The sequence below is a fragment of the Ambystoma mexicanum genome, chromosome 6q (assembly GCF_040938575.1).
Source record: "Ambystoma mexicanum isolate Mex_15411 chromosome 6q, UKY_AmexF1_1, whole genome shotgun sequence".
In the NCBI taxonomy this organism is placed as follows: Eukaryota; Metazoa; Chordata; class Amphibia; order Caudata; family Ambystomatidae; genus Ambystoma; species Ambystoma mexicanum.
The window spans coordinates 1,371,163,302-1,371,191,008 of NC_090937.1; the positions used below are offsets into that span (position 1 = coordinate 1,371,163,302).

Here is a 27,707-nt window from a genome sequence, read left to right on the forward strand (position 1 = left end):
CCCGTCGCAGGGCCGACAGGGAGATGTTAAGAAGCAGCGGGGTAGCAGGCCGGTTTCGGGAAACAAAAGTATCTCGGATCAGGGAGGCACGGTCGGCCCCCTCCGCCGTCGGCTGTGAAGTGATGGGGGCCCTAGGAGTGGGCCTCGCGGTCTGCCGGAGCGTCAATCTGCAGGCAGGGGTCGGGTGTTTTCGCCCACACCTCCCCCCGGTGAAGGATCAGCAGGCGGGGGGGGAGGGGAGGAAGACAGCAGGGGTCACAACGCCTCGAGGAGACCAGCCCAAGTTCTTGCGTTGCCACCAGCGGCAAAGTCAGGCGCAGGGGGTAGAATAGGCCCCCCTCACCCTGCCTCCGATGTAGGTGTCCGGGGTGGTCCTCCGCCGCCCCCGCTTACCTCTGCGGTACCGGTCGGCCACCGCTCACGCCGGGGGCCCTCTCGACTGTTCAGGGCACACCGAAGCCCGGTCGCACGCCGCAGGCAGGGCGCGGTCCGGTCAGGACGTCCGGATCGGTCCTCTCGATCGATGAGTGTAGCTGTTCGATCCCCTCCTCCGGGACCAGCGCAAGTCGGCAGCTCAAGATCCTCTCCTCCCACCGGCGGGCAGCTTCGCCGGTGATGGTAGTGCGCTCCGGCCTTTCAAGGGATCAGGGCACGGGAGCCGCCATTTTGAATCCGCACGGTGACCTTCGCTCACCGGATAGGGGCGTTGGCCGTCTCTGCTTCGCTTGGGAGAAGGTGCAAAAGTTGCCGCGGATGGTGCAACTTGTAGGGTTCCGGAGCACTTTAAAGTCACTTAAAGACAGCTTATCATGGTTCATCCATTCTAATACATGAGCAGTCTGGGCGTCCGACACATCGCCAGATATCGTGGCATGCAGCGGAGCATTTTCTTTGCAACTCTAGGGGGGCCTACATGATCAGACACATCTGAATAGCGTGTTGCAGTGTGCATAGGCGATTCCTTGGGGTTTCTATTGGGAGATTTCGGAAGGGGAACCTTACCATACCATGAAACATCTTGGTTTGTCCATCTTTGCATATCTTGTGGCAACTCCTTGAAGAGTGAAAATATGGGGGGGTCGGGGGGGAAGGGAGGCACTGCTATATGTTACAAATATATGTTCAATGGAACAACCGTGTAAATGTATAGAGTGGTACATTAATATGTTTAATAAAGTAAAATAGTATTTCAGGTGCATCTGGGAAAAATCGAGGCCACTCGAGATCCAAAATACAAAGGCACAACACACACACCCTGGACGTTGCTGCCCAATGCCGCACTCCTAACGGGATAGTATCCCAGGTCAGTTAGCTCAACTAGTGCGAAAAAGAAGACTCAACTGAGTCAATTATCCACAATAGTTGAGGCGATAACCATGTCAAGGTGCTCCACAATTTTAACAAAATCTTATAATCATTCAAGTATCCACTTCTTTCAATATTTCTGTCTGTCTGCTAGAGTAGAGAAAGGAAAACAACCAGACTAACTCAAGGCAGGTTCAACAGAAAGCTTCAAATGTTTATTCAAAAGGCTATGTGCGCTGCACTGTTAATTTCCACAGTGCGGACAGTGATTCAAAAAACAACAATGGTACAGTTTGAGCTGTAAAAGATTGCGTCAACCAAAATAAGGTCAATCCAATGGGTGTTACAGGTTGTATCACAATTACATCATTGATGATAACTTTTAGAACTTCCCACATCAATCTTTTCAAGTTTTCAACATAGAATAAGCACTCCTAGGTGGTGTTGGGTGTCAACGCATTTCGGATTACATTAATCCATCTTCAGGACTAGATGTGCTCGCGTTTCAAGATATATTCAAAGTGGGTGGGTGGGTAGATTTCCTAAAAAATATATAAATAAACTCATTAATTGGTGTTGTATATAATATTCCAGGCTAAAAAAATTAACTGGAAGATATACTAACCTAATGGGTCCAGAAAGCAGGGCTCATGAGGTATCATCGGGTCTGGAGTGAGTCTCCTAACCGCCAGACCGTAGGTAAGTGGTGGCAGGATGCAGGTCCCTAACAGGAATCTGCAAGAGAATGAAAAGCCCCTGTCATGGGAGGTAGAGGACCTGTTGTAAACAAAATATTGTGCTCCGAATGGTGTACTGGTGAATTGCTCACAAATATGGGGTAGAGGGACAAAAGGTCCCTGAAATTCTAACATAATGGAGAAAAAGCAAACGCAATTCCATAGTTTAAAACGTATCTCTAGTGTAAAAAGAAATGATCGTAGCTATTGTAATTAGGACACGGTATCGTGTCTGTGACAGAGATCGTAACTGGCTGGGTAAAATGCACTTGTTTACTGCATGGAGAATGAATCCACAAGCATCCCGTCACCAAGACGGGTCACTCGCAAATGATCACTGATAAAGTGGTCGTTAGGGACGCCACGCATGCGCGTAAGTGCAGCGGGCGCCAGGTTGGTGTGGGCATATAGCCGGTCGGGACGTACGGAACGCAGTGTTGCGAGCGAGGCCGCAACAATACTGCATATTCCACACACAGGTGAGTTGCGCCTGTCAATGTAATGATAACGATCCTGAAGAGACCATGCCGGATCGAGAGGATCAAAGTAAATGGAAAAGGGGGAGGTAAGAGAACAGTGAATTGTAGATATGGGCTGTCGTGTTTAAAAATTCTTGGGGGGCATCACAGTACAAGATAGATTGTGGGGCACCCCACCTCCTGCAAGGTAAGTGAGACCCAGGGTGAGGGGCAAGCAATCAAGTCAGCTCCCATCCCTAAGTGGGTCAAAACGTTAAAATACACTGTAGGGTGTGTACATGTGTGGTGACTGACCAATTGGCGCGAGTCATGGGTACTCGAACATATCGCTGTTTAGAACCTGTCTAAACAGCTATAATGCTGACGGTCCCTAAGCCGTTCACACTCTGTAGGAACAAACATTCATGAATGACAAGTATACACAAATGCATATTTGTGTATTAACATACTCCAGATTGTGGATAATCGACTTTGGTGGACAAGTCCAGCATATTTGTTCGAACTGTACAGTGTCACCTTTGTTTGCCAAATTCTGTTTCCACACCTGCATCATCATAGAAAGCACATCAGATCAAATTCACAATTCATACCACAGGGAGTGAGACAGTCTAACAAATCGATCCATATGATTTCTCTCTGAAGCAGTTCCTTATGGATGTCACCCCCCCTAGGTCTATCCTTCACGTGTTCTAAAATTAAGCATTTCAATTTGGCTATCGAGTGCCTGGATTCCATAAAGTGCACAGATACAGGGGATTTGAGACTCTGTCCTTATATTGGACATATACTCTGTCCATCCGAGTTTGGCCTTTCTCATTGTGATGCCTACATAGTAGAATCCACAAGGGCATTTTAGGGCATATACTACATTAGTGGAATCACAAGTACAAGAGTGTTTTAATGAGATAGGCTTTCCAGTATGTGGATGTGAGACCGTGTTGCCAGGTACAATGTTACTACAATGTTAGCAATTATAGCAGGGTTGTGTCCCCTTGAATGTTTTAGCCGTAGTTTGATCTTTTGATGTTTCGGCTCTGATAAGGCTACTTCTCAGGGCCTTACTATTTCTGTAGGCGAAGGTTGGAAGTTGTTGAAAGAGTGGTTGAGTTTGATTATAAGATTTTGTTAAATTGTGGAGCACCTTGACATGGTACGAAAATTGCAACTTTATCGACTCGAACTATCGTGGATAATTGACTCAGTTGAGTCTTCTTTCTCGCACTAGTTGAGCTAACTGACCTGGGATACTATCCAGTTAGGAGTGCGGCATTGGGCACCTGGGGAGCAACGTCCAGGGTGTGTTTTGTAACTCCTTGAAGAGTAGCAGGAGTTGACAGAAATAATTCTGAGATTTTAGATGTGAGGCAAACACCCAGGATAATTCTTTTAGTTTACCAATTGATCTTTTGAATCAAGATGTTTAGGCCTCTTTATTTTGTGTAGTTTATGGAGAATCATGAAACTCCCTTAAATATCTGTAGCTCTCTAATCAATGCTGGAAGAGATGCAGCTGTTTTTGTTTCTTCCAGGTATAGAAGGCCATTGACAGCATACAAAGCGATTTTATGGGAGTTTTGATCCACTGTGAACCACAGATGGTTCCCATTATCTCTGATTTTCCGAGCTAGAGATTCTATGGCCAGGGGGAAAAATGAGGGGAGAGGGAGAAAACCTGGCAGATACCGCTTGTAATTGGAATTGTGTCTATAAGTGTGCCATTGAACTTTATTCTTGGGACTATGCAATGGCAAGACCAATTTAGAGAATCTCAGCCCGAAGCCGCCAGGATCAAGCACCCCCTTCTATGTGCATCCAATCAACACTGTCAATGCTTTGTGGGCATCTAAGGCTAAAAAAAAGTGTACAATTTTCCCCAGTCCTTCTGCCCGATTAAATGAGGTTGATGGTTTGCCTTATTTTGTACCAATTAAAGTACGACTGATCAGCCCCTAAGAAGGACAATACTTGCATTAATTGTGTTGCTTAGACCTTCACATATATTTTTGCATTCATAAACAGAAAGACTTGTCTATTGGCTCTGCAAGAACCAACTATCCACGGTGTCAGCAGCAGTAACCATTTGGTCATCAAGGTAGGTATTTGGGCAGATTCCTGACAAATCCGGAATTAAACAGCATAACTAATGAATCCATCCAGTTGTGGTTTCAACCCTTTGTAGAACTTGAGGGGGGGGGGGGGGGAAATCAACCAGTTGGGGCAGGAACTTTACTGCTGGGAATGGAAGTAATGGCATCTTACATGTCCATGCTCATAATTAGAGAATCTAAAGATCGGCTTTCTTCCACCATAAGGCAAGGCATACCCACCAGTCCCTCTGTGCTCTAGGTTTCTGTTTCTCCTTTCATCAGAAGGCCAAAATACGGATCCAAAACGTTAGCCTTGCTATTTTCCTTATGATGCAACTCACCTTTGCATGCTTTAACATTTCAGGAGTGTAGTTTTAGTTTGTATGCCAAAGGTTTGCTTGCTTTGTTACCATGAGAAAAATAATATTGCTTGATTTGAAGCAGGCTGTATTCAGTCTTTTCTTTGTCAAGCAGGCTTCAAGTTCAGCTCTCGCTATATGCAACTCCCACAAAAGGATTGCGAGAACCTTGAGTTTGTGGGCATGCTTGCATAATTTCTCCTTTAATTTAACCTAGGCAATGCCCAGCTGATCAATTTCCCTGCAATACCGCCTTATTGGAATACCATTTGGAAAGAACATAAGGGATTTCTCTGAAATATATAACCACCTCAGATTTCCTTATTTACTATTGTGCTGCATAAATGTGTGTTGAACTCAGCCGAGAGGTTTTGGCCTGCGATTCAGCTCATCTGCCTTCAAATGGACAATCACCGGGGAGTGATCAGATCGAATTCTAGCACCAGTTTGATTCCGACAGGCATGGGATAAACGCTGCTAACATTAGCAAGAGATCGATACAGGAAAAGCTCCTATGCAAGTGGGAGAAAAATAAGTATAGGTTTCTTTGGGGTGTTAAAAAGCGCACAACTTATAGGAGGCCGGGTTCGCTGTAGCCCAACTACTGCCATTGCCCTCATAAAATCCATAGCCTTGGTAAGAGTCAGTTGAAAGAAATCCTCTGGTTTCTCATTTGGAGTACACAGAGAAACTACAGTGATCAGATACCATACATGAGCACTTTGACCATCAGGAACCTAGTGTTAGGTCAGGAAGATGATTCACATTTATAAAAAAAAAGAAAATCTTCCTGTGTCAATCACAGAACCGTTTGCTTGTACTTGGTAATTATTTTCCCTTGCCCTGAGGTGAAGGGGAATCTTGTTCCCCTCTCACAGACTTTTACTCTTTTTATGGGTGACCTTTTTAGGTCTCTCGATAGTTGATGATTGGCGTTATAGTTGCCTATAATTTTGGACTGACCATAAAGTACTATGTCAGCACACAGCAACATTCATTTTATATAGTGAGCTAGCACATCCCACCTTATGTCGAGTTTTGGGGAGATACAATTTATCCCCTTGCTTACTTGGGTAACTGTTACAAATGCACGTTTACTTAAATGGCTGGTGGCAGTGAAATATGACTTAGTCATTACTCACTGGCTGCCAAATCAGCAGTGGAAGAGCCACCATTCTGCTAGACAGGTAGGCTCCTTTTAGCACCATTTGTTTGCTTGTTACTTGGGTCTTCTTCCGACGTCCTGGGTGGGAAAGACCCTAGTGAAGTTTTGCCTTCGGCGGGAATCTCTTGTATTACCCAGCGAGGCTCCATAGTGTCCGAGGAAGGCAGGCAGCAAGGGAAGAGTTCAAAACTCTGCAGCCCTTTGTCTTTCAACTTATCGGAAGGTACTGGCTACCAAAAGGTAAGCTGCAGGGACAGTTTGTAGAAGTTGTGCTGTAGTTCCTGATAAATACCCAGATCCTGCAAGGTGCTGATGTCGACCACTGGAACCAATTCAAAAGGAAAGTCCCCTCACCAGAGTGCAGGACAGAGAGAGTGAAGAGAATCCAACCAGCAATATTTGCTCTTCATTTGGCTCCTGTAAAAAAATAATGAATACAAATATAATTAAAAAAAAACCACCAAATCCACAGAGCCACAAGAAGCTGTGAAGAACCCTTTGCTGGAAGCCTCCTCTGGCGACTGATGCTGCAAGTTCCCATCCAGTGTTAATGTTAAAGGTGACTTATACCATGCACTATCACCATCGTAGTGTGCCCTTGCGCCCAGTTTTTCGTCTCCAGACCAAAACTCCAGGAACCAGGTCCTGAGCTGCTGCATCCAGAAGCTCTTCTAAGGTACTGTGTTGGCATAGGTAGTACTTACCTCAAGTCTTGTGTGAATCCTGTGAGGCTGAGCGGTTGATTTGTGTGGTTGTGAATTTGCCCAGGCCTAAAGTTGGAACGCATATAGGGAGCCTTCTGTGAAGTCCCTGAACACTTATCTAACTCTAAAGCCAATACTTACTTGTTGAAGATGATATCCTCTGGAACTATGACTTTCCTGCAATTGAAACCTATCCTGACCTGCCTACAGCTCGCTCCCAGACCATTGTGGTCCCTCTTCCACCTCTGAGAAAACTAACGCTATAGACTAGGGAAGGACTTGATAAGGATTCTGTCTTTTACACTTGTTTACAGTTGTCAAGTACTTGCTTCCTAAAGAAGTCAGTGTGGTAACTAGCTCTATAATAGAAGACGTATAAAGTGTCATTACGTTTATACTTACCTTCGAGTTGCATATTGCCCCTCTAAAAAGTATGTCATCTTACTTAGAATGGTGCCCCCCCCCCTTCTGAAAAGTAAATAGTTAGTACTGTTTTACCATTTCTAACGTGAATGAATATAAAAGTTTACCAATAGGGTTTATCTACTTTGAATAACAGTTTGACACTCTTAAAGGGTATTATTGGAGGGTGGGGTTTGCTTTCCCCGATATCCTTTAGGACATTTCTAAAACAGTCTTGGAGTTATACTCATCTTTGAGCTGTTTGTAGCCCCTGTAAAAAGGAGTTCTGACTTATCTTAAAAATAGAATAGGTTCCTTACTTACCTTGAAATACATTTGTGTCTGTCTTAAAGTGTATAATTGGGTTATGCTTTCCCTGAACTGCTGTAGAGCATTTCTAAAAATAGTCAAAGTTGATACTTTAGAAACTGTATTATACACTTCTAAAAAGTAGACTGGGTATAACTAGCTATTAGGCAGCAGACGGTTATGTACCAATAGGTTGATTACTATTGAGGTTTGCTTTCCCAGAATTGCTTTAGTGCATTCTAAAATAGTTGCTGAGTATTCATATCATTGAGTAGTCCAAGGCCCCTTCAGAAAGTATAAGACTATTGTAAGCGGATTCAATTCAACACTACAGCTAAGTCAATGCCTAGTCTGGGATGCTGAGGGAAACCCTTAGATATATTTTTATGTCCAGTTCGTTTACTCTGGATGACAACCCTTATATAACACCCCTCTCTTAGAATCCCCCTGACCCAAGAAGTAATGTTTGTTTTGCAAATTAAAAGGTTTATTTGAAAATTGAACAATATATATCTATCACACTTTTATAGTAAATTAATATTTGATAGCACACGTGAGGATGATAGTGATCAACAATGGATAATGTTACAGTGGTACACTCTTTTTGATGGCTTAGAAGTGTATTAGTTCAGGATCACTTTAGCAATGCTCTATGAATGATTGTCAGGTTGCAAACGAATTTCAACAAAGGAAAGCAAGGACAAATCTTTTTACACGTGGCTGAAATTAAGCAAAATGTCAAATCGCAGCAATTTAGTCGTGTGCCTCGAGCGCCATTACGGAGGCACTATAAGGAGTAGGAAGTCTGTTCTAGGTTTGTTGGAATGCCTAGAATCTTAGCTTTAAGATGTAAATTCAATCTCGTTCCTAGCACAAACGGTTCCGGCGATACAGCCGATGTAGTAAAGGTAGTTTTTCGGATTTGAAATTTTAAAGCTCAGAATGACAGATGACAGTTTTCAGTTTTAAAGATGACAGAATGACACGATTCTAGGAGGCAGTTCTAACAGGCTAAAATAGTTTAGATTAGATTATTTTAAACTAAGAGATTGGTTTTGGCGCAGTGCTAGCTGGGTACTCGCACTAGATTTTGGACAGGAATGCGACTTCGTCACCGATCGGGTCAGGATTGGCTGGACTTCTGCTAGCGGTTCTTCACAGCAATCTGGTCTCTGGGTCTCCTGTTCTGTTATCGGATCTGCTAGCGGTTCCGCATACAGCAGTCTCTGGTTCTGCGGGTCAAGATCAAGTGGATTCTTAGCAAGCAGCAAACCGCACAGCCCGGCGGTTGAATAGTTTGCAAATGATTTTTGAGGCCTGCTGAAGAGAACTCAGCTTGTGGGTTAGCCTCTCTGCTACAAGTTCTCAAGTAAAGTTCTGGATCCCTGGAGTTCTAGATTTGAAGTCTGGAGTCTCCCGGCAAAGCGTCCCGCAAGAAAGTGGAAAGTGAATGTCTCTACCTGGGTTTCAATGTTCCTTTTATGTGTTTTGAAAATGGGTGTGCGCCTGGGCCTAGCTAAGCCTGCCCCTCTCACTTATCTTTGGCCAAGTTTTCCTCTCTCCCTTGATTGGGGGAAGGAAATGGAGTGTCAGAGTGATGTTGTAGGTTTTATGGTCAGGGGAACCTCCCCCAGACAAATTGCACACAAATCTATTTCTGACCCAAATACACATTTATCTATGTACCATTTTTCTAATATTATAGGTCCAGTTTTCCCCTTTTCATCCAGATAACGACCTCTAATCCTTTCCAGATTTTATACAAATGTGCACCAGGGATATGGGTTTCAGATGATAAAGTGTCAGATTTTTAACATGCATACACATTTGGAGTAACAACCTTTTTTTCCCGCTACTATCCCCAAGAACATACCACAGGGGCCTAACACCTCTTAAAATGTGCACCGAAAAATCACAAGAATGATGATGTTATTTATATAATTTTTACAAGTCTGCACTATGAATTATCAATCTTTTTCAAATCATGCTCTGGCCCCAAAGGGGTGTGTTTTTCCAAAGCACATGGTGGAATTTATGGTTTATCCACTTCCCCCAAGCTCAGCTTGCTCTCACAGGCACTGCCCCTCCCAGTTTCTCCCAAGAGGAAGCCATTTTACGACCCCGCCAATATAACATTTTGCCTGAGCCAGGGACAGTGCTTTGTTTAGTTTCCTGTAGTCCCCAGGTGCCACTCCCCTAATTCAATCAGAGAGGTGTCACCTCCTTTTGGCAGGGGCAGCAGGATGCAGCCATGCCTGGGAACACAGCTGCTGAATTCCCTCTCCTGTCGGGGGTAGTTGTCAGGCAGAATCCAGTTTCATTAAGCCAGGCTTCAGCTAAATGTCACTTTTGTTCCCAGTTTTATTTCATTCAAATCAAACTCACAATTTTTGCACATGCAGCTAGAATGCTGATTCAAAGTTCAAAACTATGGCATTTAACAGTTGTAACCTATGTTACACTCAAAAGTAGGTCACTCATTTATTTTAAACATTTCGATTTTAGTGGCCTTCTGTCCATTTAATTTAAGCTGCTGACATACACAGCTCAGCCAGTTTTATAAACATTATTTTGGGCTCTTCATCTTTCCAGATTTTGTATGCACACAAGAATACATTCTGCCAAATGTATGCTGGTGTTCATTGAGATTTTTGAATATCTTGTGATGTTTAAAATAGGCATTTTTAGCTTGCATTCAGGGAGAAACAAAGGTGATTTTAAAGCGCTTTTAAGCTAACAGGCACTGCGGTTTTTCCTTTGGCACACATTCCACTCATGGCACCCCTGGCCCATCATGCTTGCATTGGTGGGTGGCAGGTCAGGGGACCACTTTGTTGTGCGCAAAACTGCGCGGTTCTCCAGGATTCTGGTGCAAATGTGGGCTTTTCCGCCCTCTTGGATTTCCTAAGCCCACAGCACCAAGTGTTGCAGCATAATAACTTGAACGTGGGCCAAGACACCCAACAAGCTCCCCCCCGCCCTACTGCACTTTGATTTCAAGTCGAGGTGGAGTCGGGTGCAAAGGATGTTTTGATCCACGGCCTGGGATGTCCACATCATCATCTTCCAATTCCGTAGATGGCACAGTCCAGCATCTTTTCCTCCATCCGGTTGGATCGATCGGTTCTCCTCTCCTGTCGTGATGGGAATATTGGGCGGTACCCCGGGCCCCTCGGATCTTTGCTCCCGGTCTCCGGGTCGTTCTCCTTGGTCAGTCTCCATGGTTTCATCTCTCCTAGGATGATAAAGCAAAAGCGGCAATACCTATTCGTAGACATTTCTCCACCACAATTAATGGTGTGGCGAACACATACATTTTATACATCCGGTTACATTTTTCAGTCTTGTTTTAAAAAACAAGATATAACAGGAAATATTTTCTTACCAGAATCATGATATTTCAGAGACTATCTGTGGGATATTTTAGGTTGGAACTGGATTAATCTGGAGCGGTCCCCTTTGGGATTCCAGAGGATTCCTCCAGTTGTTGCAGTGTGCGCCTAGGATGGCAACACTTTAGCTGATTTATATGTACCCACTTGTCTTCACCTTCCGCCAGACTACCTTTGGGGATGCAGATCTTATACGCTACTGGGGAGACCTTGTCTATAATTTCAAAGGGTCCCTTCCATGTAAGCAAACATTTTTGCTGTTTGGCTTGGTTTCTTTGGAAATTGTATAGACAGACCTGGTCTCCCACAGTATATTCCTTCCTGGTGGTCTTCAGGTCGTAGTGGGTTTTCATGCTGTCAGCTGATCTTTCTAGATTCCGCTGAGCATAGGCAAAAGAACGTTGGAGGTGTTTCCTTAAATTCTCCACATACTCATGAGTTGTGGCGGCATTTTTCAGTGTCTGCTCTTGGGTCCTGTAGAGCAAATGCTGGGGAAGCACCATCTTGCGTCCGGTCATCAACTCAAATGGTGACATTTTACTTGCAGATGAAGGGGTAGATCTGATGGCCATTAGGACCAGAGGTAATCGGATATCCCAACTTGGCCCAGAATCTGCCACAAACCTTTTTAAGATGCTCACAATGGTTCGGTTGTAGCGTTCTACTGCTCCAGAAGAAGCTGGCCTTTAAGCAATGTGTAGCTTCCTCATCTCCCACGTCTTTGTCATTACCTCGCTGGTGAAATGGCTACCTCTGTCTGACTCAATCTTTGAGGTAGACCAAAACGGGAAAAGATGTGGTTAATCATCAGGGCAGCTGCTGTTTCTGCCTTGCAATTTGGGGCCGGGAGAGATTCCACCCACTTGGTAAACAAGCATGTGACGGTCAACATGTACTTGTTTCCTCTAGACGAGGAAATCACAGGGCCTACAAAGTCGATTTGTAAATCTGACCATGGCAGTGTCATTCCCTCTCTTTTGGAGAGGCGCCTAGTGTGTGAGGGATGTTGGCTGAAATTGTGCACACACAAGACACCCCTTCAAGTATTGGTCGAGGTCCTGCCCCATGTGTGGCCAGTATGCAACCTCTCAAGATTTCCAGTGTTGTGTGAAACCCCCTATGACCGGCGGTGGCCGCATCATGGGCGTGACTTAACATCAGGCTTCGGAATGAGGTAGGGACCACCCACTGATCATGGCCAGCTTGCGATTTCCTTACCAACAAACCGTCTTGGATTCGAAACCTTTTTGGACATTTCATCAACACTCTAAGGTCCTCTTTCCCAATGTAATTGGTATCCGTCAGGAGAAATTCTCAGGGTCCTCAATGTGTTAAAACTTACCAATTATTGGATCCCCTTCTGAGCTGTAATCAAATCAGCATCAGGGGTCTCCTTACTCCATTGTGTTAAAACTTACCAATTATTGGATCCCCCTTCTGAGCTGTAATCAAATCAGCATCAGGGGTCTCCTTACTCCATTGTGTTAAAACTTACCAATTATTGGCTCCCCCTTCTGAGCTGTAATCAAATCAGCATCAGGGGTCTCCTTACTCCATTGTGCAGTTGAAAGATCATTGTGAGCATTTGTCTGGGATTGAGTGATAGCAGTGACCTGGATTTCCCCCAACAGGGACTCTATTTCTATTAGATCCCCTTGGATGGCACCGGTTTTGGCCAGCTGATCAGCTAAGTCATTTCCAGTTTTGTCTGGTCCCTCTACTTTGGAATGACCCTTGATCTTTTTCCAGTAGATGGTCATCCCATTCGAGGTGACCAGATCATCAATGTTTTGGATTAACTTCCCCATGTTTCAAGTGTTTGTTATTACCACATAACATGCATCTGGTTTTCCAATTGACCAGGTGCTCCACGAACCCATTCCGTACATAATCCGAATCTGTGCTTATGACCAGTTCGTGGAGTTGATGTTGGACAGCAGTGAGGATGGCTTGATGCACAGCCATCAACTCTACTACCCGACTACTTCGGGAACCAATTTTGTACCCAGCGGGGGGTTCTGGAAACTCCTTCACCCATGCATTCCCTACGCCGGCCACCAGTTCTTTCTCCCCATTGTTGTCAACATGGTATGAGCATCCATCCACATATACAGTGGGCATTCCCTCACACTTTTCTTCAAAGACTTTGTGTGGGGAATTAAGGTATGCCTCCATGTTGTCCTTGATTTTTAGACTTTTGTCCTCGAAACAGTTTTCTCTGGCACAATCATGCAAGTCAGCCAGACCTTGCGCGAGGGGACTCTTCTTGTTTTGGCCATATCTGACCTCCACAGGAAAGCCTTGCATTGACAGAATCCAGGAAGTAATTCGGGAATTACTCACATTTCCAGCCCGGATTCTGTCACTTTGGAGATATTGCAGAGGCTGGTGTGGAGTCTCCACTATGATGTGTTCCACCTGGATAAACGGGCGGTAATTATTCAATGCCCACACCGTTGCCAGGAGTGCCTTCTCACAATCGTTGAATTTTCCCTCCACAGAGGATAAAGTTTTGCTCGCATAGGAGATTACTTTATTGACCTGGTCATGCTTTTGGTATAATACTGCCGTCAAGCATGTATTAGAGAACCCTGTCTCCAAGAAGAACTCCTTGTTTCTGACAGGGTAAGCTAGGCAAGGCGCTTGTGTGAGGCTTCTCTTGAGTTGTCTTACTGCCTCGGATTGTTCTGGACCCCATTCCCACTTGACCCCCCCCGCCCCCCCTTCAAGAGATGAATCGGGGTTCTGGTGATCTCTGCGTAGCCCTGAATGAACTTTATGCTGTAATTAGTCAGTCCAAGGAGGCAGTTTCAGAAGTGCTTCCACTTTCTTTTCCTGGGGACAGAGACCCTGAGGAGTAATCTCATGCCCCAAGAAATTAACACGGGTTCTACACCACTGTGCTTTCTGAAAGGAAAGTTTTGCTCCGGCGGCCCTCAACTGCGCCAGACCGTAACGGATCTCTGCTATGTATTCTTCCACAGATGAACTTTTGATGAGGACATCATCTACATAAGCCAGGTTACCCCTCGCACCCAGGTCGGGCATGGCCTTATGTAGGAAAATGTTGAATTCATTGTCGGAGTTGAGGTATCCGAAGGGAGTCCGGGTCCATGTGTACTGATGGCCCCCAAAAGGTAAAAGCCAGTTTGTATTGGTCCTCCCTACTGACAGGCACTGTCCAGTCTCCATTGGTCAGGTCTATTGCTGTGAATACCTGTGACCCCTGAATCTGGGCCAGCCCTTGGTCAATATAGGGCAAAGGCCATCGGGAAGTATGGACACGTTTGTTGAGCTCCCCAAGGTCAGCGCAGAGTCTCCACTGGCCGTTTGGCTTCAATATTCCCAGCACCGGATTATTGAAGGTGCTGTGTACTGGACGGATTATTCCCCGGGACTCAAGGTTCTTAATTATTTCAGTAAGGGACTCCATGGATGCGAGAGGCAAACGATATTGCTTCACGAACACTGGAGTCATTCCAGGGTCCGTGGGAATTGTGTGGATGTCGGTGCGACCACAGTCATATGAGTCTACCGCAAAGAGATCTTGGAAATCCAAGAAAACTTGTTTCAACTTTTGCTTCTGTCCCAGATTCACGTAGGCATCAGCTAGGCTGACTCTCTCTTCCACCATCTGCCTGAAGCCTGGAAAGACTTCTGGTTTAGCTATCTCAGCGGCCTCCTCCAGCTGGGTGGAGAAGTCCCTGGTCAGAGTGCTGATTTGGCCTGGAGGCTTCAGGTGGGAAAGGCAGCTCTCATGCACCTGGAAAATCACGTCATCCCTCCTGAAGTCACAAGTCACATCTTCCTTACCATAAGGGCAAGAAGTGTACACCAGGAAGTTCCCCTCATGGCGGGTGAAAATCCTGTCTGGTGTTGTATTGTCATCACTGTCAAAACAGTCCTTGGGGATTTGTCCTAACAGTTAATTTCCTAAATCAATGGAGAAACGTCGGTCATCAACCGCCATTCCAATAGTGGTGCCTGCGGCTAGAGTAATACTCTAAGTCGCTGTTATCCACCTCTATTGGAATGGTGTCATGTTCTATGTTGACTAATGGTGTTGGGTTTACCCCTAATCCTTGCTGTTGGAGAGAAGCATTTAGATGACTATAAGCATCAGGGTTTTTCAATTTTTGTCCTCTTTTAACTTTCACTTCCAGGGAGAATTGTCGGGTCCTTTCTGGGATGGTGACTTCCTCTTTAACCTGAATTTCAACTGGTAGCAATTGAGCTGACCTAAATGCTTTCTCTTGATCATCAAAGCCCATGGGATTATCCGCTAATCGGGACCAAGCTTTGAAGTTTATTAGGTCCAAACTAATGGCAAAGCGATTGAGAATGTCACTGCCTAAGTAAAAGGCGGCAGTGACGTCTCGCACGACCCAACAATTATGGACTATGCTCTTGTTGCCAATGGAGATTTTGAGCATACACCTGCTTGGCAGGAGATGTTTGGAATTGGGTGCTTCCAGGTCCACCTCCCATGTGTCTATCAGTTTTAATGTGGGAATGGCTGGATCTTTTGGGAGTTGGCGGAACATGGCTTCACTGATGAAGCTCTTACCATTGTTCACACACACTCTGGCGAGAACAGAGTCCTTCCCATTATTTAACTGAACAGGGATGAACCACTGCTCTCCAATATGCTGAATGTCAGCCAGGCTCTGAACTGATTTCACATCTTTCTGGACTATGGGAGTGTCCGATTGTGGATTGGTAAAGAATTTCAGAGTATTTCCTTCCAGTGTGGAATACCACCTTAAACTGGAAGGAAGGTTGATTTTCAGAAATAGAGAGGACCCCCCCCCCAATCACCAGTCTGTTGTCCTACTGCTATTACAGTCACGTCTGGAATTTGGTTGTTCTGGAAGTGACATTCTACTTGGTCAGATTTTTGTTCAACAATGTGGCAGGTGCCGTTTAAACTAACATGGTTGAACTCTGTTTTAATTTTATTGGTCGGCTAGTCTGGGTCCAGAGGACCTTGTTTACACAATCTATTAGGGGTGACAACCTTCTCAGGAGGTCATTCCCTAGTAAACAAGGGGTGCCCTCTGGAGTCACTACTATGACCTGGCGTTTCACCTTGTGTCGCCCAATTTTAATGTCCAAGTATGCAGTCCCCTCAACGGGAATTTCCTTCCCGTCAAAGTTCTGCAGTTGTCCAGGAAGAGAGGTGAGAGGAATTCGGTAATTCTCCCCCCTTCTTGCATTAAGTGCATTAAAGGCCCTTCTGGACAGAAGGGTAGCTTGGGATCCAGTGTCCACCAGTGCCAAAAATTGTACCCTGTACTTGTACCGGGGCATAGTATCTTCCCTCCTTCTCCTCAAGGGGGCACAGATAATGCACAATTTTGGACAACTGGTTTTGGACATGGCGAGAGAAGAGATTTGGGCAGAATTTTGTGGAGAGCCTGTGGAATCTGAAAGAAAAAGTTGGCAACTGGAAATGGTTTCAGGTTCTGGGCCGGCCCCCCCTTTTTGGAGGCAGTCATCAGGATGGGTTTGACCCATGGAATTTTGGTATTGTTGGTTCTGGGATAGGATGATGGGCGGCGACGGCTCAATCCCCACATCTACCCAGTCTGTTGATTCGGTTTTAGGTTCCCCTGGTTCCGGTTCTGGGCCGCCCCTGCCTTTTTGGAGGCAGTCATCAATATGGGTTTGAACCAGGGAAGTTTGGTGTGGTTGGTTCTGGGATAGGATGATGGGCGGCGACAGCTCAATCCCCACATCTACCCAGTCTGGGTTGAAATCCCTTGGGACCCATTTTTCCATGGGAGTCGTCCCCCCCCCCCCCCCCATCTCTGAAGGAGAAGATCCTTTCCCCAGGATCCTCCGAGGAACCCTCTCCCTCAAACTGGAAGACCTGTACCTCCTCCACAAAATGGGTCTGTTTGGGTACTTTGTTTTTCCTACCTACCCTCTGTTCCTTGGGTGGCAGACTTTCAGGGGTAGGAGATTTTGTTTCCGGTTCCTGGTTTTCCAGGGGCCGTTTACAAGTTGGGAAGGAAGCTTCCTCTAAGGCTTTACACCCCCCTTCCCCTTGTGCCTCCTCCCTGGGAACCGGTGGGTTATCGGGGTGCTGCCCCCGTCATTGTTCTGGAGCACTAGGTCCAGAGTTTGGGGCATTCTGTGCCAGCATGCCCATCTGAGGGTTCTGTTGGGCCCTCAGCATGCGGCCCAAATCCTGTGCCATGTACTGAACCTGGCGCTCTAACTGGGAAACCCGCTCAGGCTGATACGGGGCTCTATTTTCTCCCCTCGGCTGATCCCGGGAAGGGGAGCGATCCCTTCTCTGGTAATACCCCGGGTTGGGAAGATTTGGGTACCCCTCCACCCTTGGCCTCCCCTCTCCCGGAGTAGGTGGTCTGGGCTCAGGGAATTGGGGAAAGAAGGATGGATGAGTTTGGGGCTGGAAACCTTGTGGATACCTGGGGAAAAAGTTCACCAGGGTTTGGTGAATTTCTGCCCTCCTGTGGGAAGTTGGGAGGGAAGTTCTCTGGGTTAGGTGCTTGACTGGATTCCCCCCCCTTGGGCTGGAGGAGTCCACACATAACCCAGGATGGGTCGGTTTCCCTTGTAGCGGGGACTTACATAATCAGGGGAGCGAGGGACCCCATTTGTGGGACTACCCCTCCTTGACTCCCTTCTGTGACTGGCCCGAGGGCCTTCTGGGCTGTGAATTATTTGGTGCAGGCAGGTTTTTAGGCCCGGCTCCCCCCCCCCCCCCCATCTCCAAATCTAAAACGAGGACAACCTTTACCTCTGCCACCTTGGCGGCAGCAGCAGGGGTGCTGTTGGTTTTGGGGTTTTTCTGCGCATTACTTTTATTTTCTATGGGCTTCTGCACCTCATAGATCCAGGTGGCTTGCTCAATGACCCAGTCTAAAGATCTTTTCTCGTGAAAATCTCTCACGAGCTGGGTCATTATGTACTTGGGAAGAGCATGGAAAAATGTGTTGATGAATTCTCTGCTGTCCGTGCGCACCCTTCTGGTGGTCTGCGCAAAGGCAGGCTTCAATTCTTGCACAAATTCTTGTGGGGCCTGATCCTCCCCACATTGCAAATTGTAGGCTGCCTTGCGAGCCTCTTGGGGATTTCTATGTACAGAAAAATGTTTCAAGATGGCCGCCCTATATGTGGACCATCTTGAATGGTTTTGGTCCTCCAGCTCTGCAAAGAAACTGTAGTATTCAGGGGAGAATGTCCATTTGACGTACTGGATGCAGCTACTGCTGTCCTTCAAATGGAAAGTCTCCATCATTTGCTCATAGAGCTCCAAGTGTTCCCAAACAGAATACTTGGCATTCTTATGATAAGGCGTGATGACACTCCCGATTGCCTTTGTCTGTTTTAAGGGGTCCTTAAGCAAGGCCTTTTTCACCATATTGGCCTTTTTGGTTCGGGTAACCCTGGTCCATTCATCCTCTGATTCAGAAGCACTGCTCCCAGAGGTGCCCGTCTGATCTTCCAGGTTTTCCCAGATTCTGCGAGCCTGGGAATAGCTGGCAGAATGTGGGGACCTGGTCTCCTGTGACGCTCAGAGGAGTCTTCAGATCCCTCCTTGCTACCGGGATTTGATGGGTACCCCCCCCTAGTGACCTAACTGGGCAGAGGTTTTTAGGATGCCCTTAGGGGGCCTAATTTCCTGGGGTTCCCCACTAAATTGCGCTGTACTTAGGTGCCCATACCCGGGTGCCCCCCCATCCATTCCTGGGTGGTACTGGCCTATGAGCCCCCTACTTTTGGCTGGATAGTAATCTGCCATTCCTGTGGCCCTGTGCTCATGCGCACCAGGGGACATGGGGGTGGCAGAGTCCAGGGACTGAGAGAGATGAAGGCCTCTGGTACTAGGGCTTCTGAGGTTATGCTCGGGTGTTTCCCTTTCCCAGCGAACTTCATCTCGGTCAGCCCCTGCTCCCTGTTGCAATGCAAGAGCCTGCGCTTTCAGTTCCTCAGTTAAGGCCTTACTAGACTATCAGTCTCTCCTGCATGGCTACCTGTTGCTGGAGCCTATCATTGTGCTGACAGAGAACCTCATTTTCTCTCGGTGCCTCCTGATTGGTCCTCGAGTACTGGGCCAGTCTCTGCTGCAGGAGGGTTACCTCCTGAGTCCCATCCCTACTGGCCTGCTCCTTTCTTGCCAGAGCCTCCTCCACCCTCCCGGTGTGATCTAGCAAGCCCTGATGCTCTTTTTGGAGGTCACCCAGCCCCTGGATGGCCAAGTGATTTTCTTAAATTTTTCTTTTTAAATGGCAGACTTCCTGGCCTAAGGTATTCCTTTCCTGACCAAGAGCCTGCATTTGTGACGCCAGGTCGTCCCTCTGCCTTTGAAAGGCACCAGCTTCTGGCGTTCTTCATCAAACTCTGCCTGGGTATCCAGGTCTTTCAAAATCAATTTATTGCTTTCCTCTTTCTCCGTTTAGTTGGATTTGCAGGGCGGCTACCTGCTCTGTGCATGCCCTGTTGAAATTGATCTGTTGCTCCAGCTTTTTATGGCTCTGCAGTAAGGAGTTCAAACTGTCTTGGTGCTCCTTCTGCAAAGCCAGAATTCTGGTCTGTCTTTTCCTGTTGCAGTATATCCATGTCCTCTTATTTTAAAATGATATACTGCCTACCATCATTTTCTGACTCCTTGCTCCTCTGCAGCCTCTGCTCAGAAGAGACCAGGTCAGATTGGGCCTTCTCTAATGCCAACAGTTGCCTACTTGCCAGATCTTGGCCTTCAGCACATATGTCCTGCATGGCTCCCATATATAGATACAAATATGCCGCTATCCTAACCATCTTGTCGTGTTCATCTTTAGCTTTAGGAGCCATGTATAGTTCGCTCAGGGCCACATGTAAGGGACTCTGATCTCTCCAGATATCTAACCCAGTTGCAGTGACCTGTTGTGTGATTGCCTGCAACCACACATCCTGGCCCTGTTCAGTCCATTCACCTCTCACAAATAGCTTATGTAAGAAGTTCTCTCTGGCTATTTTGATGTCTACCAGTGTCGTCATTCTGGAATTTGAGTTCCTTCCCGATTTACAGAAGTTTGTATTTTATTTTGCAAAACAGACAGTTTCCTTAGAGCGTTCCTTTGAGGAGTGCTTTCACAGTGTAAAACAGCGTGATGATCTAACCGGATATGTGTATCCGGTCAGTTGGCACACTGTATTAAGCTGCACAAGTGGTAAATCTAATCCATAATCTCCGGCTACAAGCCCCCACTTTGTAAGCGGATTCAATTCAACACTACAGCTAAGTCAATGCCTAGTCTGGGATGCTGAGGGGAAACCCTTATTGATATATTTTTATGTCCAGTTCGTTTACTCTGGATGACAACCCTTATATAACACCCCTCTTAGAATCCCACTGAGCCAAGAAGTAATGTTTGTTTTGCAAATTAAAAGGTTTATTTGAAAATTAAACAATATATATCTATCACACTTTTATAGTAAATTAATATTTGATAGCACACGTGAGGATGATAGTGATCAACAATGGATAATGTTACAGTGGTACACTCTTTTTGATGGCCTAGAAGTGATATAGAGAGTGATAAAGTAGTTGAGAATGCTTTTATGGCTTCAAGGACAATGCAATGATGAATGAAACTGCAGCACAGAAATAACTTGATATGACTTCGACAAAAGACAATGTAATAATTCACCCCCCCCCTTTATGCAAGGTAAAGAGATGGAAGGAAAGCACACAGTTCTCAGGAATGCAATCAAATATAATTCAGATCCCCCCTAGCAAGCTTAGAGGAAAACAGGTAGGAGTTTGAAACACAGGCAATATATTTTGATGTGGTATGCAAAGAAGTGAAAAATATGCTAAAATGATTTTAATTCCCTCTAGAGGTTCAGGGTGGGTGACAGCTACTTTGTATTAGTTCAGGATCACTTTAGCAATGCTCTATGAATGATTGTCAGGTTGCAAACGAATTTCAGCAAAGGAAAGCAAGGATAAATCTTTTTACACGTGGCTGAAATTAAGCAAAATGTCAAATCGCGTCAATTTAGTCGCGTGCGTCGAGCGCAATTACGGAGGCACTATAAGGAGTAGGAAGTCGGTTTGGATTAGATTTTAAACTAAGATTGGTTTTGGCACAGTGCTAGCTGGGTACTCACACTAGATTTTGGACAGGAATGAGACTTCATCACCGATCGGGTCAGGATTGGCTGGACTTCTGCTAGCGGTTCTTCACAGCGATCTGGTCTCTGGGTCTCCGGTTCCGTTATCGGTTCTGCTAGCGGTTCCGGATACAGCGGTCTCTGGTTCTGGATCAAGTGGATTCTTAGCAAGCAGCAAACCGCACAGCCCGCCGGTTGAATAGTTTGCAGATGATTTTTTAGGCCTGCTGAAGAGAACTCAGCTTGTGGGTTAGCCTCTCTGCTACAAGTTCTGAAATAAAGTTCTGGATCCCTGGAGTTCTGGATTTAAAGTCTGGAGTCTCCCGGCAAAGCGTCCCGAAAGAAAGTGGAAAGTGAATGTCTCTACCTGGGTTTCAATGTTCCTTTTATGTGTTTTGAAAATGGGTGTGTGCCTGGGCCTAGCTAAGCCTGCCCCTCTCACTTATCTTTGGCCAAGCTTTCCTCTCTCCCTTGATTGGGGGAAGGAAATGGAGTGTCAGAGTGATGTTGTAGGTTTTATGGTCAGAGGAACCTCCCCTTGTCAAATTGCACACAAATCTATTTCTGACCCAATTACATAGTTATCTATGTACCATTTTTCTAATATTATAGGTCCAGTTAACATATTTTCTGTAGCACCAAACCATCCAATCCCTGTCTTTGTACGATGTCGTGTACACTTATGACATCCCCTTTTCATCCAGATAACGACCTCTAAACCTTTCCAGATTTTACACAAATGTGCACCAGGGATATGGGTTTCAGATGATAAAGTGTCAGATTTTTAACATGCATACATTTGGAGTAACAACCTTTTTTTCCCGCTACTATCCCAAAGAACATACCACAGGGTCCTAACACCTCTTAAAATGTGCACCGAAAAATCACAAGAATGATGATGTTATTTATATAATTTTTACAAGTCCACACTATGAATTAGCCATCTTTTTAAAATCATGCTCTGGCCCCAAAGGGGTGTGGTTTTCCAAAGCACATGGTGGAATTTCTGGTTTATCCACTTCCCCCAAGCTCAGCTTGCTCTCACAGGCACTGCCCCTCCCAGTTTCTCCCAAGAGGAAGCCATTTTACGACCCCCCCAATATAACATTTGCCTGAGGCCGGGACAGTGGTTTGTTTAGTTTCCTGTAGTCCCCAGATGCCCCTCCCCTAATTCAATCAGAGAGGTGTCACCTCCTTTTGGCAGGGGCAGCAGGATGCAGCCAGGCCTGGGAACACAGCTGCTGAATTCCCTCTCCTGTCGGGGGTAGTTGTCAGGCAGAATCCAGTTTCATTAAGCCAGGCTTCAGCTAAATGTCACTTTTGTTCCCAGTTTTTCTTCATTCAAATCAAACTCACAATTTTTGCACATGCAGCTAGAATGCTGATTCAAAGTTCAAAACCATGACATTTAACAGTTGCAACCTATGTTACACTCAAAAGTAGGTCACTCATTTATTTTAAACATTTCGATTTTAGTGGCTTTCCGTCCATTTAACTTAAGCTGCTGACATCCACAGCTCAGCCAGTTTTATAAACATTGTTTTGGGCTCTTCATCTTTCCAGATTTTGTATGCACACAAGAATACATTCTGCCAAATGTATGCTGGTGTTCATTGAGATTTTTGAATATCTTGTGATGTTTAAAATAGGCATTGCAAAAAATTGGGCACTGCTTTTTTTCCTTTGGCACATTTTCCACTCATGGCACCCCTGGCCCATCATGCTTGCACTGGTGGGTGGCAGGTCAGGGGACCACTTTGTTGTGCGCAAAACTGCGCGGTTCTCCAGGATTCTGGCGCAAATGTGGGCTTTTCCGCCCTCTTGGATTTCCTAAGCCCACAGCACCAAGTGTTGCAGCATAATAACTTGAACGTGGGCCAAGACACCCAACACTATCTCCGAACTGAGTTCTACAAAGTAATATATGTTGCAAGGTGTATACTTTGTAACAGGGTTGGTTTATTAAGTGATTCTGTAATTGAATAACACTGTATGACCAGGCCAATATGGCCTACTACTCTTGAATTACTTCAAACCATCCCAGGGCAAGGATTCTGCCCAGGCTTAGGAGCAGGCCCCAGGACCTATGGGGGGCACCCCTCTACCAGGAATTTCATTGACCTGGGAGGGTCCTGGAGAACTTCTTTGATAAAGGATTCTATAAAAAGGACTGACACTACAAGAGCTGTTTTGACAAAGTCTGTATGCGCCAGAGCGCAGTGCACGCTTTGGCTGTCCAGTTTTTAACAGTTAAATAAGGAGTGCACCCCTGCTGCAATCGCAGCGTGCGGCAACAAGAATAGGAGTGAGGGATAGAATGCAGCATGGGAAACAAGAGCCAGAATGAGGGATGATGTGCGGCGTGCTGTGCAGAGTGCTTGTTGCGGCGCGATCGCCAGACGTAACTCGGGCTGACCTCGTTTCTTGCCGTCTTTCCCTAAAGGTGGCGTTTTGAATGCGGGCGAGGTTGCTGAACACCATAGACCTCGGCGTAGCAATGAGGAGGAGCCGGAGCTGCAGAAGGACAGCGTGCTGGTAAGTATCAACTTCTTTGATGTATAGAGTTGTCCTTTCTGCTTTAATGTGTCTTCTCTCCTTAGGTCTTCCTGAACGAGACGGAGATCCTGCGGCAAGCGTTATGCTGCGAGAGCAGATCAACGCGAAGCAAGGGAAACTTGCGGCTTAAATTAAAACCTACCCATGCACACTAGACTGTTACTCCTTACAATAGTTCTCTGGCAAGATTGCCTGACATTTTCGGTGGAGTTCAGGTGGCCTCCAGAGCGGCCATGTTGGATGGCGAAGGAACAGCAGTCTTTTCAAGCCAAGAGTGCCATAATGCAGCCCAACCTTTACCTTTCTTGGTGTGCCTGGCCCCAGTTAGGGTATGAGTGATCTTTTATGGGCAATTCCTGTTGGTGCTACTATTGACCATGACACTGACATCAGAAGGCTCAGCAGCAAAGATTGGCTATTACAGAAAACGTATAATGGACCAATCCTTAAAGATACAATGACCATATATGGTGGGGTGGGAGAATCACCCAACTTTATGGATTCATCTTTGAATTATCTCGGGACCAATTGAAGATTTCAATGGAACGTTGGAGTAAAGACTGCCCAACATACCAGGCGATTGAGATGAAACCAAGTATTTCCAAGGAGGGTGCATACCTTCACCCCAACTGCTTCAGGTAAACATTTGAAGTGACCTACTGTTGAAAAGGCCCGACTGCTGCTGGAAAAGCCATGATTCTGCCTTACGAGGCAGCTCTTCAAATATCCATGGCAATCTTCCTGGCTGGAAGGTCAGAAGACAGGCTCACTCCCATGGAGGGTCTTTCCGCAAGCAAAGCACCAACGAAGATGCATCTGGCTCTGACAATTCCAACAGATATGAGCCGCTGCAAGTGCTCAGAACGTCTTCAAACTGCTGCAAAGTGTTAACGTTACCACCTTTGACAGTCTACACACACACACACACACACAGGAACCACTTTCAAGCTGCGCCAATCTGATCACCACCTGACATCCTAGACTTTAAGCCTTGAGCTGTTGCTACTTATAGAAACACAAAGCTTTATTTATCCGAACTGAATTAGCTCGCTGCTGAAGTTGAATCACTGCATCAAGACCATCATGCTTTTGTACCACGTGGATCTGCACATCAACGCAAGTCCCATGCTTCTTCAAGCATCAAGTTGTTGCCGCTTGCTGAATTGCACATTGTTGCTGAATCTCGCCAAACCAGCCCGATGACACAAAAGCCACTGATCTCACTAGAAAACACCAAGAAGCCTGGATCACAGCTTTCAAGCTCCTGAAAAAAAGAGGTTATGGTATTTACAGTAGTTGTGTGTCCCCGACGCACCCTCACCCCCGTTGACTTTTCTGTGAAACTGGTCACATGCAGACCCCAGTCCTTTAAAGTCTTGTTTTCTTAAGATTATAGCTTTCCCTTGGCTTTCAACACAAGATACCTTGAATAGGCAAGAGGTGGTTTACCGGTTCTCTGTTTTTCACCGAAAAACATCACCATTTCTTTACCGCAATTCTTGTTATCCATTATTTTGCTGCAGCAAAATACAGATGAGAACCCTGCCCTTGAACCCCCACTCCTCAACCCTCACCAGAAATGCATGTGTGTACACACACAAAAAAAATTGTGTTCAATCTGCATTGTGAAATTTCATCTGTAAAAAGACAGGATGCTGGTTTAGTTGTAGTGTTGGCCACAGATTAGAAATCACTACTCATCCCTCTACTTCTGTAAACCCAGTAGTCAACTCAACAGACTACATGTAGCCAGATTGTGAATCGTTGCATAATCAAAGAAAAAAAAAAACCCTCACATAAGCAACACAGGAGTACCCAAGCAGGAAAAGTAAAACAAAGTCTAAATGAGAGTAGCCTGTACAGTAGGGGAAGGCACTCTAGGCAAGGCTAATTCTTTGTCAGCCAAGCAGACTTCCTATAGCAGTCATATTAGCTAGATGTAGCTGCCTAATGGTCTTAGTAACCTCATAGAAATCTTAATGGACTCTTCTGAATCAGATTATCACAAAAAAGGCACATTCTTCGTGGAAGATTACGTGAAATGGTTATGACATTTAAAACAAACATCATTGATACATTCTTGCATCATTTAACAGTTTCTTGATTTTAATTAATTTAAATGTTGTGCTTTACATACCACATATTCAAACTATATTACTCACAACAATCTGCTTTCATAAAGACACACTTACAGGAAACATGGTGGTTTAATAAGATCCTGAAGCAAGTCAGAGAATACTCTTAATTTGTGTAAGCCTTTAGACAGAGCCCATCTCCCACTCAAAAGTAGCTATGGATGCAGCCCTATTTACTGGCCGTTAGGAAACATTTGTTTTTACTGCACCTTTCCTTCCATTTATATGGACCCACAAACTGTTTGCTTTTATTTTTGATCCGGACCAGTACTTTTTACAGTGCAGTCACTACACTGTCTTTTGCTCATTGGTTATGGGGAATCTGACATGTCCTTCAGGCTGTCAGTACTGGGAAACATTGTTTCCCTTAGTCTAGTTACTTTGTTCCTACTTTTAGTAACGCATCACTTGTGGTAACTTATCATTGTACAATGCCATCTTACACTGCAGTACACTTTTTGGTTTTGCCCTAGACCAGGGGTCCCCAACCTTTTGTTAGCAATGAGCAACATTTGAGCGTCAGATGAAATGGTGAGCAACTTCAGCACTTTGATATAATTTATCGGCATTCAGTCAGTGGTAAAATGATTGGAACAAATCATAACTGTACTAAACTAAGCTCAATACTGCTAATAGAACTGTTAATTATTAGTAATTAACAGTGATCTCATCCAGGTGTAAGCCTAGTCCACGCAATTCATAATGGCCTTAAACATCATTTGACATTAAATTGGTATAGAAATACAATCTTTAGTAAATTAAGTGGCAAGCAGTGCATTTTTAGGCACTAGGCCAGCAAAATTATTCAAAAACATTGCAGGATGTATGAAAATATTTGAGTGCTTGGAGTTCTCTCCCAGGAAATGTTCAAGCGATTTAATGGCAAATGTTTAAGCACGTTTTAACAGTAGCATTTACGCCAAAATATAAAGGCTTATTTTGGTGCTACCCCATCTATCCCTCCAAAGGAATTGTCAGGATCTTTAGGGGCAAATGGTGCATTTTTAGGAGAACAGGATGTGTAACACTGGAAATAATATGGTAGAATCTAAACATCATTTTAACCAGACTTTGTGTGAGGGGAGGGTTCTCTGCCTAAGAAATCTAGCAGAAAATAGTGCTTTTTAAAGCACTCAAGGTCTCTTACACTGAAGACAAGTGATTAGGAATAAAAAAAAAAACTGTCTGATGGTTTTGGGTACTCTTTCCCCAAGCAATCCCCTGGGAAATACAGTTTAAGTGCTGCATTCTTAAGCATGCTAGTGGGCCAGTAACATTGTTCACAAACTGGAACTTTTGAAGACCACTTTACAGAGGGGTGGGTTATTTCCTTCATATTGTACACATTATATGTTTATGGTTGCATACCTCACTTGTTAAGTGCACTCCCTTGACATGGGGTCAGACTGCACTTCGCATGTTGATACCCGTGGCAGGGGCGACTTAGCCATTCATTGCTCGAGGTTGATGAATTCAGTACATTACATTGGGTAATATCCGTTCTTAATGAATTTAGAAGCAGGAAGAATCTAGCATGAAACACTATACTAATGTAAAAATAATTTCTATGTCACTAAGAAATTATTTTCAGTAACGTATGTGAATTGCAATTGGTAGCTACACTAATTAAGTGTGCACAGTTGAGCTCATTCCTCTTAGCAACCCATTGGTCGAATGCCAGATAAGCAAAGCATCATACAATGTGACTTTTCCCACCAGGTACTGCAATACAAGTAGCATGTAACATTTGTGCCAATTATGACGCATGGGGCCCGCAAACACAAACTTCACATGTAAAGAAACTGGCATGAGCAAATTGTTTAAGAAGGAAAGTTTGAGCATGCATGCCACTCATTTGCCCAATATGTGGGCATCAGCTGTATAAAGGCACAGAAGTTGGCAACTGTCACCAGAACACAAACAGGCATTTGGTTAGATTATTTTTC

General features: G+C 45.2%; 1 protein-coding gene and 1 long non-coding RNA gene across 2 annotated transcripts in view; both read right to left on the reverse strand.

Moving 5' to 3' along the window:
• The window catches only part of GRPEL1 (GrpE like 1, mitochondrial), a 118,092-nt gene that overhangs the window by 10,208 nt on the left and 80,177 nt on the right, over nucleotides 1-27,707 (reverse strand). The gene's annotated exons all lie outside the window — the stretch shown is intronic.
• On the reverse strand, nucleotides 1,494-2,041 carry LOC138516699 (uncharacterized). Its single transcript, XR_011282303.1, has 2 exons — nucleotides 1,931-2,041; nucleotides 1,494-1,847 (listed from the first exon to the last, which is right to left on the reverse strand). It is a non-coding gene; the product is annotated as an uncharacterized lncRNA (long non-coding RNA).